The sequence below is a fragment of the Cynoglossus semilaevis genome, chromosome 9, assembly GCF_000523025.1.
Source record: "Cynoglossus semilaevis isolate Cse_v1.0 chromosome 9, Cse_v1.0, whole genome shotgun sequence".
Taxonomy (NCBI): Eukaryota; Metazoa; Chordata; class Actinopteri; order Pleuronectiformes; family Cynoglossidae; genus Cynoglossus; species Cynoglossus semilaevis.
This window is the reverse complement of record NC_024315.1, coordinates 8,687,508-8,702,018: the sequence shown is the minus strand read 5'-3', so window position 1 is coordinate 8,702,018 and position 14,511 is coordinate 8,687,508.

Here is a 14,511-nt window from a genome sequence, read left to right as displayed (position 1 = left end):
GAAAGTGAGTGAGCAAGCAAAAAGGAAAATGAGAGAGAGAGAGAGGACAAGTGATCTGCTCTGTAGTTGGGGATGAGTCACAGTTCGCAGAGCTGTTAATTACACCAACAGCAGAATCAAAAGTGGGAAATGAGAGCTGCTGTCTGCACATTTACATATTGCACTGCCTTCAAAGAGACGGAGGGTTGAAGAAACGAAGTGCAGACACGTTGAAAAGGAAAAGAGTCCAAAAGAGGAACTTGAGGAGAACCTGAGGAGTTAAAAACACCAGAGCACGGGAGGAAGACGTTAAAAAAGCCATGTGTAATGAAGCAGTGGTAGGAAGTGAAAAAGTAACGGTTACGTCAAACACAGTACCAGTCACTGGCCTTTATTTTTACATCTGTGTGCGTCCCTCTCCCGTCATCCCTCTTCTTGTTTTTAAACTCAGAGAGGACCTGCTCTGACTACAGTAGAAGAAGAAAAAAAAAAAGCTTTGAAAAGGCTCCCCGTAACTCTGACAAAATTGGTTTTCAGTTTTCATTTCTCATCATACTGCTGAAAGTGACAGCTTTAAGGCGAGCACTGACAGGAAAAAGACTGGCTCTGATCAAGGTCACATACGAGGCATTAGCATACAGCTGTCACCGCCGAGGCCCCCGCTGCTGCCACACTTAAATCCATTACTTTCTTCACAAACATAACACAACAAATCAAAAGTACCACAACAAGTCAAGTGGATTCATCAGATTGTGGCACACTTATAAATAACTGAATTGGACCCATGTGCGCTGATACGGCCCCGATATTTCATTCAAATACTCGGGATTTGAGTTAAAATTCACCAGTGTTGTCAATCTCTGCCCACTGTTCCACTGGCTCGTTTTATTTTTTATTGGCATATTTTTTTAAAAAATAATTTATCCACAGTCTATACAAAAACAACATTCTAACACAACTGATATAGAACACTGCTTTCCAGTCTATTGCATATTTTGTAAAAACCTAACCCTAAGAAGTACTGATATGGTACTCATGTTTCCCATAGTACACAAATAAAAACACAGAGGAACCCTAATAAATTCCCATCACGGCTGGTGTACTCTAATCTGCATGTTATACTTGGTTTACCTTGTTTCCCCCCATTTACAGCCATACAATAATGATTCAACTTATGCATAGTTTTAGCAGTAATGCACTGCTAATGTATGACACCGTACAAACCACCACACACACACACACACACACACACAGATAGCTTCAGAAGCAGCATGAGAGAAAAGTAGAGAAATTGTAAAAGGTGATAAAGGAGGTGAAGGACAAGTAAATCACAGGAGAAGCTGTGAGTCGGTGGCGGCAGGTGTAATTTTCCTCTGGGAACAAATTTAATTGTGGTGATTTCCAACTCCAATCTCGAATGTAAAAATACCGACTGTGGCAAGACTTTGAAATCACGTGAACCATCCTCTCCTCCTAAACAGACTAGGTCACTGCCTATTGGCCGCTGTGTTTGGTGCACGTGAGCAGAGCGCAGATGCGACAGTCGTGTCAATCACAAAGGCCTCATTCATGACAAACAGGTGGCTGCTGTGATGCTGGTGCTGGGGTGAGTGCAGGGTTTTCTAGTGAACAGTCTCTCTCAGTTTCCACAGAAACTGCACTCAGGTCAGACAAAAGGGCGGGACACGGGCTATGGACATTTTGTTTTCTTTTTCTTTCCCAAATTAGCTGTGGTGTGATTTTAAACACGTCAGCTGTTGTCCAAAAACATGCATTCAAAGTCAAAGAGCAGAGAACTCTGAGGGTTACTGTACGCAGTAACAGATCAGGACAAGTCCGACCTTTGTTTGACTGACAGGTAGTGGATGAGTGTACTGTTGTTTGCACATACAATTTTCATGGTCTTTTTTTAAACATTGGGGTCGCGACCCCATGTGGGGTCGATTGGAAGTCAAATGGGGTCGCCTAAATAAATGAATGAATGAAATAAAGTTTATTTGAACTGCTAGTCTACAGAACTGTCAAGTATTTGGGATATAATGTACCGTGATTCGGCAACAAGCTTGGTCCGTATGGGGATCAAACCCACGACCTTGGCATTATTAGCAACACGCTGTAACCAACTGAGCTAGGCCTGCCGCTCTTTGGACATGCCATCCATGTTAATGATGCTGTCTGTCCAGTCGTATTTATGACATCAATTTTAATTTGCTTCAGTCAGAATCTTAATTTATGAGCCTGAAAAGTCACTAGAAGTGTGCTAGATTCTGTGTGTGCTCTGACCATCCAATCAAATCACTTGTCGCCAACGCAACTCTGGGCCAGATAGAAGGACTTGCTAATGCCAGTCATCCTCACTGGACTAATGAAGTATTTAAACCATGTATTACACACGCATCATTTGCTTGGATGTCAGTCTTTGCTTCAGCCTCGCAGGTCTACAACCTGAGGTCTAAACAAATTTGTTCCGTTCCGTTGATCATCCACAAAGGAGCATCTATAGCCATTAAATGTGAGCAGCAGATGAGAGGTAGTAATACTTTCATTCATTCCGTAGTAGAAAGCACTCACCTGTTTGAATGGTTGACAACTGAAACCTCAGAGGCTTTGTGCACGTTACATTCTTCCTTTACACTGTTGTCATCACAACAATGGAGGTTCAGAAACAGGGCCTAACAACGAGAGAGGAGAAAAATGAAAAAGCGTTTGTTAATGTAGGAGTTCTCTTGAGATGAATGCTGTCATGATTGTATGAATGAACGATCGCAATTTAAGAAATGCAATTAATCAGTGCAACAATGGCTACTGATGTAATTAAATGTTTAAACCATTATTAACCCTTCCATTGCTGGAACACAGGCAGACCACTGGATTATGGCATTTTGTCCTGACCTGCAAAACAAATCAAAGCACAACAAATAAACAGGATACAAATGCAAGTGTTCAGATCTAAAGAGAACCGTCGACAGGAGAAGGAACCGTGCAGTAACCCAGTTCTGGAGGACGGCCAAATTAAAACCCTGTTAGAGCTGAGTGATCGTGGAACTCATGATAGCTGTCAAGCGGAATTTCAGTTGAAGGGGAAAAGATGTGCTGAGGAAAATGCAGAAAATTGTGTCATTTATTTTTGTCAGTTAAAGACAATTTACTCACTGTTAGCTGCGAGAATACTTCTAATTGCTCCAGAGTTGTGCAAAAACACCTGAGTGTCTAATTAACGTCGCTTTATATGATCTAGATCTGCGGTTCTCAAAGGACTCAGGATTCACATGACTAAATGGAACATGAAGACGTGCAGTAACATCCTCATCAGATGATAGAACAATAAATAAACATGACGCGCAAAGGAGTGCAACGGCTAAGACCTGAAGAGATGAGCATAATACATTTAAGTATTTTTAAAACTGTAATACTCATCAACATTCGGAGACTGGATATAGCTTTGCAACCCACTTTTATGTGTGACAAACCAAGAGAGGAACTCTGTTCTACATTTTAATACTGTACTTTATAGCCTCCATGTCATAAATAAGCTGATAAACACGGTCTCATTACAGCAGTGGAAATACAATCTTTAAGAAATTAATTTACAACTTGTTATTTCAGATGAACTGATTCAGTTTAACATAAGTATTAATTTAATTCAGGCACTACCTTTGTGATCTAGTGGTAGATCCCTATTGATCACATCTGACCTATATAAAACAAGTGGGTTGGTATAATGCAGCTGTAAAGCTTTTTGCAATAAAAATGTAGTAAACAGACAAACCTGTCCACTTGATAAAAGAAAAACACTTCACATCACAGACCAGACTAAGTGTTACAAGGACCAGGAGAGGTGACCTTGGACATCTGAATGGAGTGACAATACCAGCAGGTTAAATATAGCAGCGTACCTACTATTGGTTTTAGTCCTCATTTTTAAATATTAACCACATTTCTGTCCCAGATGACCAAAAACCACCCTTTTATTCAAAATAATAATCTATTTGAAGGCTAGTCTGGCTAAGTTAACCCTTCCAACAACCATGACATCTTTTCTGTGGCTTAACTAGCAGCATATTTTTGGGTGCATTACTGCAACCTACTGGGTGTGCGGTGCACTGGTAAAAATTTGCATTCAGAAGCATGCTGTATACGTGCTGATGGCAATGGCACAATAAAATAAAGGGTCATGTGACACTTTAATAATGATAGTTAAAAACTTGCGTAATGTGCCTTTACAAATATGTGTAATTCAGAGGGAGCCGGTTGGCATGTTGAAAAGGCAGGAACTTAAGCACATGAGCGGGAACAAACAGAACTAGAAACAAATGACTCAACTACAGGACTCAAGTAAACACAAGGTTAAAAAAAAGCCGTCGGTGTGCAGGTGTGGAGGTGGGAGGAAACTCAGGTGAGGGGGTGGACAGAAACAGAACAACAGGAAAGAGGAGAAAGAGGCATTCAGGGGAAAGAGCAGAAGCATCAGTGAAACATGGGACGAACACGGTTAACACGGAGTGGAAGCAGTGATACAGACAGTCAAGAGAACAGATAAAGAGAGCAAACTCAAAGCTAAAAGGCGGTCAAGGTTCTGAGGGTCATGAAGAAGAAAAAAGAAAAAAAAAGTACTTCATTTGATTTATTTAAAGGGTCATGAAGAAGAAAAAAGAAAAAAATGTACTTCATTTGATTTTTTTTTTTAAAAAATACAGAGCCAGCTTGAAGTATTACATTGTCTTTACTGATGCGATAACACCAGGAAAAAAAAAATCAGGCTGTGAAAGTGATGATACTAGAACAAAAAAACAACATGTTTTACAAGAAGCTACAGTAGAAACAGCATTCAACGACAGAAAGGCTTTTTTTTTGGATGACGGTATCTATTCAAAATCACCCAGAACCAGCTCCAAAGAATGGCTGGGTTGTTTTTTCTCAGCATGCCACCTAAATCCCTCCTGTTGCTGTTGGAGGTCAGCGAATAATAAAACGTTTTCAGCAAAAGCGGCTTATACAGACAACCTGCTGGGTGGTTTTGTCAGGAAGACAGTCTCCAAACATCAGTTTGTGACAGCACCAGAAAATGGTAAGGATGACAGAGGATGACATGTCTGCCATCTGTGTATGTATGGACAGTATGTGGATGTGTGTGTGTGTGTGTGCACGCTGACTTGACTGTCAGTTAGCATTGCTACAGATTGCGACTAATCTATGTTAGCCAAAAATTTGATTCTATGGTAAACTCTAAGTCTTCCATTGGATTAACACAGTGGTTCTCAATTATTTTATGTCATGTCCCCCCTTGGGGACACACCCCCCACCCACCCAAACACCCGCGATAACATGTACATTTTTATCTGTACGAACCACTGTATGAGCTGCTGCCCCCTAGTGACTGGAGGCTTGTTATCATTCAAGCATTACAGCAGTGGTACACATATGCCATATTCCACACGAAGCCCCTCCCGCCCCCTCCTGGCACCTCACTGCGCCCCTCCAGGGGGGTCCGCCCTGCTATTTGCTATCTGGGTTAACAGATAGAGCTAATCACATGAGCAGTGTCAGACATTATTGTACATAGTATTATACATCAACAATTATTGGTATTCATTCAAATCTTTGCAGCTAGCATCATTGCTAATTTTCCTTTAAATTGCATTTAAAAGTCGTTATTCCAAAATCTCCTGACTGACAGTTAGTTGATTAGTTGATTAGTCCTGGTTTCACATCAGGAAGCGTTCAATATTTGCTCAGAACATTAAGATGTTGTATAACATGTAAAGTTTTACCAGAGGAGAAGGATTTGTCTGCAGAGCTGCTTCTTCTCATATCTAAGTTTGTATGTCACAAAACAATATGAAACAATCTTTTTAGAACAAAGGTTTTTATGTTTTATTATTCCTCAGTTCTGTTCTGCTCTCCTTCTTCTTCCTCTTCTTCTACCACGGCAGCAACAAAAAGCTTCCATGCAGAGAAAAGGTGCCAACTGTCAGATGAAAAGGTTGTTTATGCTCACTTCCATGTTTTCTCCTTTGTGTCTCTGTTTTCCCACCCACCTGAGCATCTACGCAGTGCTAGCACTTTCATGTCGATACCTCGTGTGTCAAAGAGAACTTTTTCTCTTTTTTTTCAACAGTTTATTGAAACGTTTCTTTTATTGAGGTGCGATGTGAAATTGCTTGGAGTGTCTCACAAAATTACCTGACTTGTCTTTGATTAGGCGCAGTTGCCATCAGAGGTTGACAGCCATGTAGCTCATATTTATAAGAAAGTGAAGCGTCAGGGACAGCGGTCCAATACAGTCACGTTCAGAAGAAGAACACAAATGCTGCTGCTGCTAATAGTGCATTCATAACCGCCGCTGCTGTAGGGAGAACAGAGAGTGACTGATTGCTTACTTTTCATCAGTGGAATGTTAGCGAGTGAAGAAGCGGAAGAGAGACTTGTCATCTCTCTTCCACCATTGACAGGATAAAAATAGCAAGTAGGTTCTCTTAAAAGTCAGGATGAAAACGTGTGCTTTGTTTCAGCTTTGAAAACACAACCGGAGTGAGACGATGATCCTTCATGTCTCCTTCAGTAATCCTGAGAAGAATGACCAGAGAGTGAGTCTGTGTCTGACCCAGTACCTGACAGATGACTGTACCCAGGGACAAAAACACACTCAAGGAAAGGTTGAGCTCTGGTCTGTTCCATTGTACGATTGTTTTGGAATTTGGAAAATATTCAGTTTTAGAAGATATACAGTATATACCGTTACCTTGTACAATACCTTCCTGTATAGCAGTGGTTTCCAACCCTTTTTTTGGCTTGTGACCCCATTTTGACATGACAAATTTCTGGCGACCCCAGAGACAAGGAGTTTTTTTTATCATGTTTTTAATACTGTGCTGCAAATACAGAGTAACCAGGTTAGTACACAGAGAGTGTGCAGTGTTCTAATCATATTTATAAAAGGAAATATAAGTCCAAAAAAATATTCCAGGCGAACCCATGTGGGGTCGCAACCCCAAGGTTGAAAAACACTGCTCTACAGTATGGTGTGTTAAACAATGTTAGGCTAAAAGCGTTTTTTTATTATTATTATTATTGTGTTTAATTTATTAAAGTGTATGTCACTCACACTGACACCCGTCAGTGATCACAGCATTTTAGACTGAAAGAAAGTTTTATATAAATCATAAGTAAATCAAATTAGTATTCATGATAACATTGTCATGTCAAGTTTTTGATGCCAAAGAAAATCAAAAGTCTGTCTGTGGCGTTTGGAGTCTGACGTGTGTTTCTATAGTACATAAATTTGTAGATGTGAAGGTGGAGCACCTAAACACGGTGTGGTAATAACAAGGATCTCCCACAGTAATCTTATCGTATCATATAAGTATCGAAAGCACACAGTTCTTCGTTCTTTCAGTGATGCTCTCTGACCAGTTCAACTTAGACAGACAGAGGACGTGGCCTTTCCTGATCCTAAGTCTGCAGAAACAAGGGGGAACCTTTTTACTAATTTTGAGCAATAACAATAATAATGGTAATAATAAAAAAAATCAAACACAGGCCAGTTCTCTGTCTACAGGAACTCTGTTCATTCTGATGGGCTTCACTCCTGGTTACGTAAGAATTCTTTGCCTGCAATGGTAGTGCTCTGCTTCACAGGACGGGATGAAACAAAAGTATTGATTCCTGACAAACAAATAGCTACTGACTCACTGACTGGGCATTGCTTACAAGTAAACAGAATTGAAAAAAAAAATACTAGTATTGATTTGACAAATATATTCAAAACAGGGAATGAGATTGCAAATATTCCTGGGATGTTCTTCACCATTAACTCCGTCTTTACAACGAGATGCCAAATCTTCGGGCAAATGTCAGAATCCACAATAAGACGTAGGGTCACCGGGCATTTTCACATTTTAAAATAGGATAAAGTTGTGATTTATAGACCTGATATATGACAGTATAACAGTGGTGGTCGTCAGTGAAACGCATTGTACTTTACAGTTACATGCATTTACTCAGTGGCCCAACATATAATGTATATATGAAGTACGTTCACTTTATATGAGTATATATAAATTCTTGACACCCCTGGTACAGGAGATGTATGTTGAACTAAGACCAATAAACAAGTAACATTTTTAATCTGATTAATCGCTGAGGAGCTGTGGCTCAATCACAACTAATCATGATTAATCGTGATAAATCAACTTTCACAAATATTATGAAGTTGAAATGTTATTTTAAGCTTAAGGTGCACCCGTGAAACAAATTCTTCCCCACAGTGTGTTCAAATGACAACATCTATACATACATGTTGTACATGATGAACGTTCTCACTGCCACCACTGACGCACATATCTGGTTACCGGCTGCCGCAGGCTGAAGGGACGGGCAATTCAAATGAAAACAATGCAGATGGAGATGAGAAACAACAAACCCTGCACTTCCACTTACTGTAGGGCCAACGGAGTGAAGACAGAGTTTAGGAAAATATATATTTCATGTCCAATATCCTGTGGCCTAGAGCAACAACAACAACAACACAGAGTCTATGGCATATTTGCTACAATTACACGTGTCGCGCATACAAATGTGAAACCCGGGGTTCAAAGCACCTAGAAATGCACAAATATAGAACACATTGTACACCACACTGTATACCTGCCTCCATTAATCCTTGGCATCCCATTGTGTTTGTGTGCTGGACTAATCTCTCTTTTCTCTCCTGAGGGAATCCCGCTCACAGGTAAGCCAAATCAAACATAGCTAACACCACTTTAAGTTTCAGAGGATGGAGGGGGGACGAAAAAGGAGGAGACAGAGAGAGAGAGCATTTTTGTGTGGTTCTAAATATATCTTTTGAAACAATAAATAAAAATAAACCGTCTTGGAAAAATGAGAAATAAATCAGTCTTTTTTCGTATGAACACACTCATAGTCAACCATTATTACAATAATGCTGTGAATCAACGTGCTCTGTATATGACACAGACATAAATATTATCACATTAACAAATCACTGGGCTATACTGCAGGATACACCTGGGATACTCTCCTCACAGAAGTGAAAGTATTTTAAAAAGGATGTGAAACGTCCTTGAGAAACACCAAACCTGGAAATGAAAACAGCTACATTTTGTCAAAAAATATCGGCAAAAAATATCCAATATCTTTGGAGCTCACTCTTGAGTTTTTGATCAGTTCTCCAAACTTCACATCTGACCGTTGTGTGCATCTCCTGAAGCAGAGAGTAACTTCTCTTTCTCTTCTCGTGTCCAGTATCCAGTTGGATCTCCTCACCTCAGGAGGTTCCTTTCCTGAGTTTCTCATTTGTCTAATATTTTTCCCTCTCAGTTTCTTACCTTTGGCTGCAAGGCTGTGTTCCATGAACTACTTCAGGTTTTTGTCCTTGTCTTTCAGACTCAACCCTGAACCCACAGCTCTGCACTGTCGAATTTGTCCATTTTTCCGAGTTTTAAAGTTAACGTTTTTTTTATAGGGAATTTGCAGTTGTGTTGAAGTTCACTTTTCAATGCATTTTCCTATCCAAATTTTCCTCCCTGTTCATCCTCCTATTGCCGTTCCTACCCACAGACGATACACACGTTACTATTTCCACACACTGCAGGAGCGTAAAGTACCATCACATCTCTCAGAATGTGTTTGTTGAGGCTTCATCTTCAGGTCAGAACCTTGGCTGTTGTCAGAGCAGCCTCTTCAGCTGACACTCTGACTGACACAATTGTCGAATGGATTGTGAAGAAACTCTGGACTGCTTAATGTTGTCGACTTTAACTTGTGAAAGTCAGTGAAAGTTTCAATAGCAAGTCTTGACACATTCTACCAGACGCCGTCATGATACGCACACATACATCCACCTGCTGTTGTTGCTGTTGTTGGTCTATTGTGATTTAGAAAGGTCCAGTCATCACGATTAATCATGATTAATCTACAGCAACAAAGTAATTGTGATTTTAATCACTGGACAGTCAATTCAGAGTAGTACCAGAATTGAAAACTGTATGGTTGAAATGTAATCAGAGTCCACACTCGGGTTACAGGAATTGTAAAAGGGGAATTGAACAAATCCCTTCGATGCGTTCTTTGACCTTTGTCATTGTTCCACTGTCATTGTTCACCGTCCAATTTTGTGGCCATAATAAATGTTGCAAATTGTGTGTGCTTCACCCAGAGGTCCAGAGAGGACAGACCCCAGAGGGCGCTCTCTGAGAGCAGTGTTTTATCAGGAGAAGAGAAGAACCACAGCCACGAGATGTGTATCTGTACATGTATTTGTTTGTCTTTAAATACTCAACTGCGCCAGACCTGTGTGTGTGTGTGTGTGTGTGTGTTAGATGTTGCACCCAGGTGTGTAAGGTGATACTGAACAGGTCTGTTTTACACTCACTAATGTGATTCCACACTCAGTCCATCCCTCCATGTTCAGACTGCTACAGTATTCACCTTTCTCCTAACAGCACTTTGAACCACACGTGTGTACACACACACACACACACACACACACACACACACACCTTCCTTTTTCAAACCCTCTCAGGTGCCGCCTGCTGCGATGTCCAGTGCTGAGTGCTGCTGTATCTGCGTTCACAGCATGTCACTCACACGCCCGCGCCCGCGCACGTGCCCGCACACCAACGGAGATCCAGTTACACTGAGTGTGTTCACAGCGGGCTAAACCTGATTCAAACAGCTTCCTCCAACATGTCGTGATTGATGACGGGACGTGGATTTATCCGCAGCCGCAGCAGAATCACACAAACAGGTTATCTGGGAACCTCGTGACACACAGCAGAGGAGGAATGCTGGAGATCATTAGGATGCCCCTCCCACATACACACACACACAGAGGGCTATCACAACTCCAACCTACATTATACACATGTGTGCAATACACACACACACACACACACACAGATGCCCAAATATGCCACAGATGAGGCCCTGTGCACATTCCACCTCACACTGCCGCTGCCTCCTTCTCCCCTCCACTTCTCTCACGCACTTTGAGAGAACTTTCTGCTGAACTGCTGTGGTAACTGCTGAGGAGGCAGGCAGGTACAGTGAGGGAGCCAACAGCAGTGGGGCAGAGGAGCAGTTAGTCTGAGGAACTCTAAAGTTCTGCAGAACTTCCCCACTGATGCCCGGCTGCATCACTGCCTGCTGTACATTTCAATCCTACAATAGGTTTTTGGTTTTAAACTTATGAACCCCGATGTGATGGATATGAGCGCTGGCGTTTTGTGAATCTCGTATGTACCTTCAGCACTTTTGTGAGGAGATGAGGGACTGTGTTCTTGTTCATTTCATGATGAAGGTTCTCCTCCTGTACTAACAGTGAGACTGGCGTCTTTAAAGACTGACGTAAGCCCAGGAGGAGTATTTTCAAACAACGGTGATGTAATCGGCTGCGAAGGTACAGTTCAGGCTTCTTCATCGCCGCCTCCTCCTCCCAGTCTCACTGTAACACCCCTCCTCATCCTCCTCCTTCTCTCTCCCCCTCAGTTAACATCGCTCAGCTTTTCCTTTTTTTTTTCTCTCCTTTTTGTCTTGGCAGGCTATTCCTTCTACTCCTTTGGGATCACTGAATTTAAACCCAACAGCACCCTCCTTTGGGCACATAGGGGAACTACAGTACATTATAGGTACTCTAGGTACATCCTGCCTGTATACTGTGTGTGTATTTCCACATACTGTACATTATGTTACACACTCCTCCCATTTCCTCATCTCCATTTCCCAGTAGAGGCACCAGCAGATACTCCAGTCCAGTCGCCAATTTCTTCTCCACAAAACCCAAGTCTGTCCCAAATAGTTTGTCAGATAAGACAGCTACTTTGTCACAGTAACTATGACAAATTTGAAACATGTCCTTGTAAAAGGAGTCCCTAACTGCTTCTTCTCCCACACACTTTTTTAAACCAATCATCAGAAGCTCTGTCTTCCTCTGGAGGGGCATCTAAACCAGCAAGACAAAACTCCCAGTTTTCTCCACTTGACCACCTCAGTGTGTGAGCAGAGAAATATAAGACATGCACACAGTTTTTATTTTTAGCTCCACTGCTCCATCTGCATACACACAAACACACACCAAACCAAAGCTGCGCTAACTTTCTCCTGTGGGGGAAAACGTCCATGTACAGACTCTTTCTGAAAGATGCCAGTTTTATAATTGCTATTATTTTGTTTCCAAGAAGCCCATAAAGACAGGAGAAGAGAAGCCGGGAGCACGAGTACGCACAAGCCAATTCACACATGGATGTCCGCAGACTTGGACAAACAGAGAGCGTCCTCACATGCACACACACACACGGTGCAACAACATATGGATGGTATTTGCGTACGCACAGAAACAAAGGCTGAAGTTTAAGGGAGTTTTCCAGAGATGAAGGCTGTGACATAAATATCCAAATTACCAAACACATCAAACACACAGAGGATGAAATATTGATAACTTTGAGACATTTATATAATCCACCACGGTGTCTTATATAAGTGTTCCATTTACAACGACTGCAGGAATGTACAGGGTGGGGGTCCAGGGCATATTGTTTTCTTTTAAAAACAAAAACAAAATAAAGTAAAAGTAGTCTGGTGACGGACCAGGGTATTGATTAAAGGATGGCAGTTTCTGAAGACGATGTATGCAAATGGAGGCGCTCGTAGCATCCGACTCACAACGGCAACGCAACAACAATTGTCAACAAGAGTTGAAGCGTATGATGACTGGAGGAGAGCTCTGCTTTTGCATTGACTGCTCTGTTCAATTACCAGGGAGACTGGCTGCATGTGGAGCTTCGTTGCATCGTTCGTCTACAGCTGTCAGTCGACAGCGATGTGAGTTGTGGGCACGCAAAGCCTCCTGTCTTCAGCCTCTGCTTTGAGCCGTGGATCGTGCAGCTCAGGGCAGAGCTGTAAACATGCACAGGAATATGGAGTCTTTCTAATTAACGGTAAATTGTCACTGCTTGAAGTGGAGATTCTGACTGATGTATGCATGTAGTGGGTTTTTTTCTTTTTTAACATGTGAGGGAGGATGGGAGAGGGAGAACAGAAGGGAAGACTGACTAATTTGACTTTACTTTCATGCCTTATCAGAACGGCACTCTTCATGGTTTTTCCTTTGAAAGTGCTGCTCCCCACTTAGGCCGAATAAATTAGAGCTCTAAATAGGAATAATAATGAAAGAATTGGGTAGTCTCTGTTGTTGTTGTTGTTGTTGTTTGTGTGAGCAGGAAGGCTCTGATCTCTGTGTATGAAAGAAGATTACATCAGTCCACTTCTTTAAGTTTGGAGGATTATTATATTGTTGACCCCAAACCAGATGTCCCAGATATTTGGCAAACATCCTTTTGAACAATTCCTAAAAACTAAACAAGGAGACGCAGAGTAAAAGGGACATTCAAGATTTTATGTCTCAAATTACAAACGTTACAGTCGGATCTATCCGTCAAACACTCAAGCTTTTCTGAGACAAGTGTACGGTCTATTTTTTTCTGTTATAAACCTGGGTTGTAGGCTGCACAATTATAACAACTATGACCCAAATCTCTGTGTGTGAGATTTAAAGTGCTCTGCAGGTTGTGACTGTGAAACTTACAGCTGCTTCACACTCCTACAGAAAACACTCCTGCAGGTGTTGCCTGCTGGTTTTAATGATTCCACCTGCCTGTACATGATGCACACGGACACACACGTGTGTGTCTGCGGCTCATCTGTGCCGTTTCGTCTCAGACCTTTAGGTTCCAAAACGAGTAAATCCAAGTGGTGCCAACGAGTTATTAGAGTTGGAGAGTTCAGCTACCGGAGCAGGTCAAAGGTCAACGTGGATTACTCACCTCCAATGCCCTCTTTTCATGGGAGGCACATCTGAAATTCCAACACAGGCATGTAAAATACAGTATGCGGCCTAGTAGTACTGCACACAGAGCAGTACCTCCATGTAGTGCATGTATTTCTTTTTCAGAAATCCAGGACAATGTATTCATTTTGCAGATCAAGGTTACGCACAGTGCCGACACTAAAGTTTTGAAAACTCTGGACGTGTTCTACAAAACACAGTCGAGATGGTGCCGACACTAAAGTTTTGAAAACTCTCGACGTGTTCTACAAAACACAGTAATCACTAAATAGATAGACAGACAGATGGATAGTCAACATCTTTTGCACAGTCACAAGTCAAAACCGTGGTATTACTGCCTAGTAGCAAAACGCAAGCCCTTTTCAGACCCTAATCTCGAACAGTAAAGCAATAAAATTAAGTTCATGTGAATAAATGAAACAATTTCCTCTCCCTGACTCAGACGTCTTCATATCTGCATCAGTGCTCTGTTTGGAGACAAAGAACAGTGTAATGATGCACAGAGGAGCAGATTTCTGCTACTGAAGTGTCAAGTGAATGAAACTGGAGCTGAAATCACTGCAACACCCCCACGGCTTCAAGTGTAACACACAGACCACAGAGGATAACGACGACATGAATAACAACAGTGACAGCAAAAAGTCTTGGCAATTTCCGAAGTTAAGTCT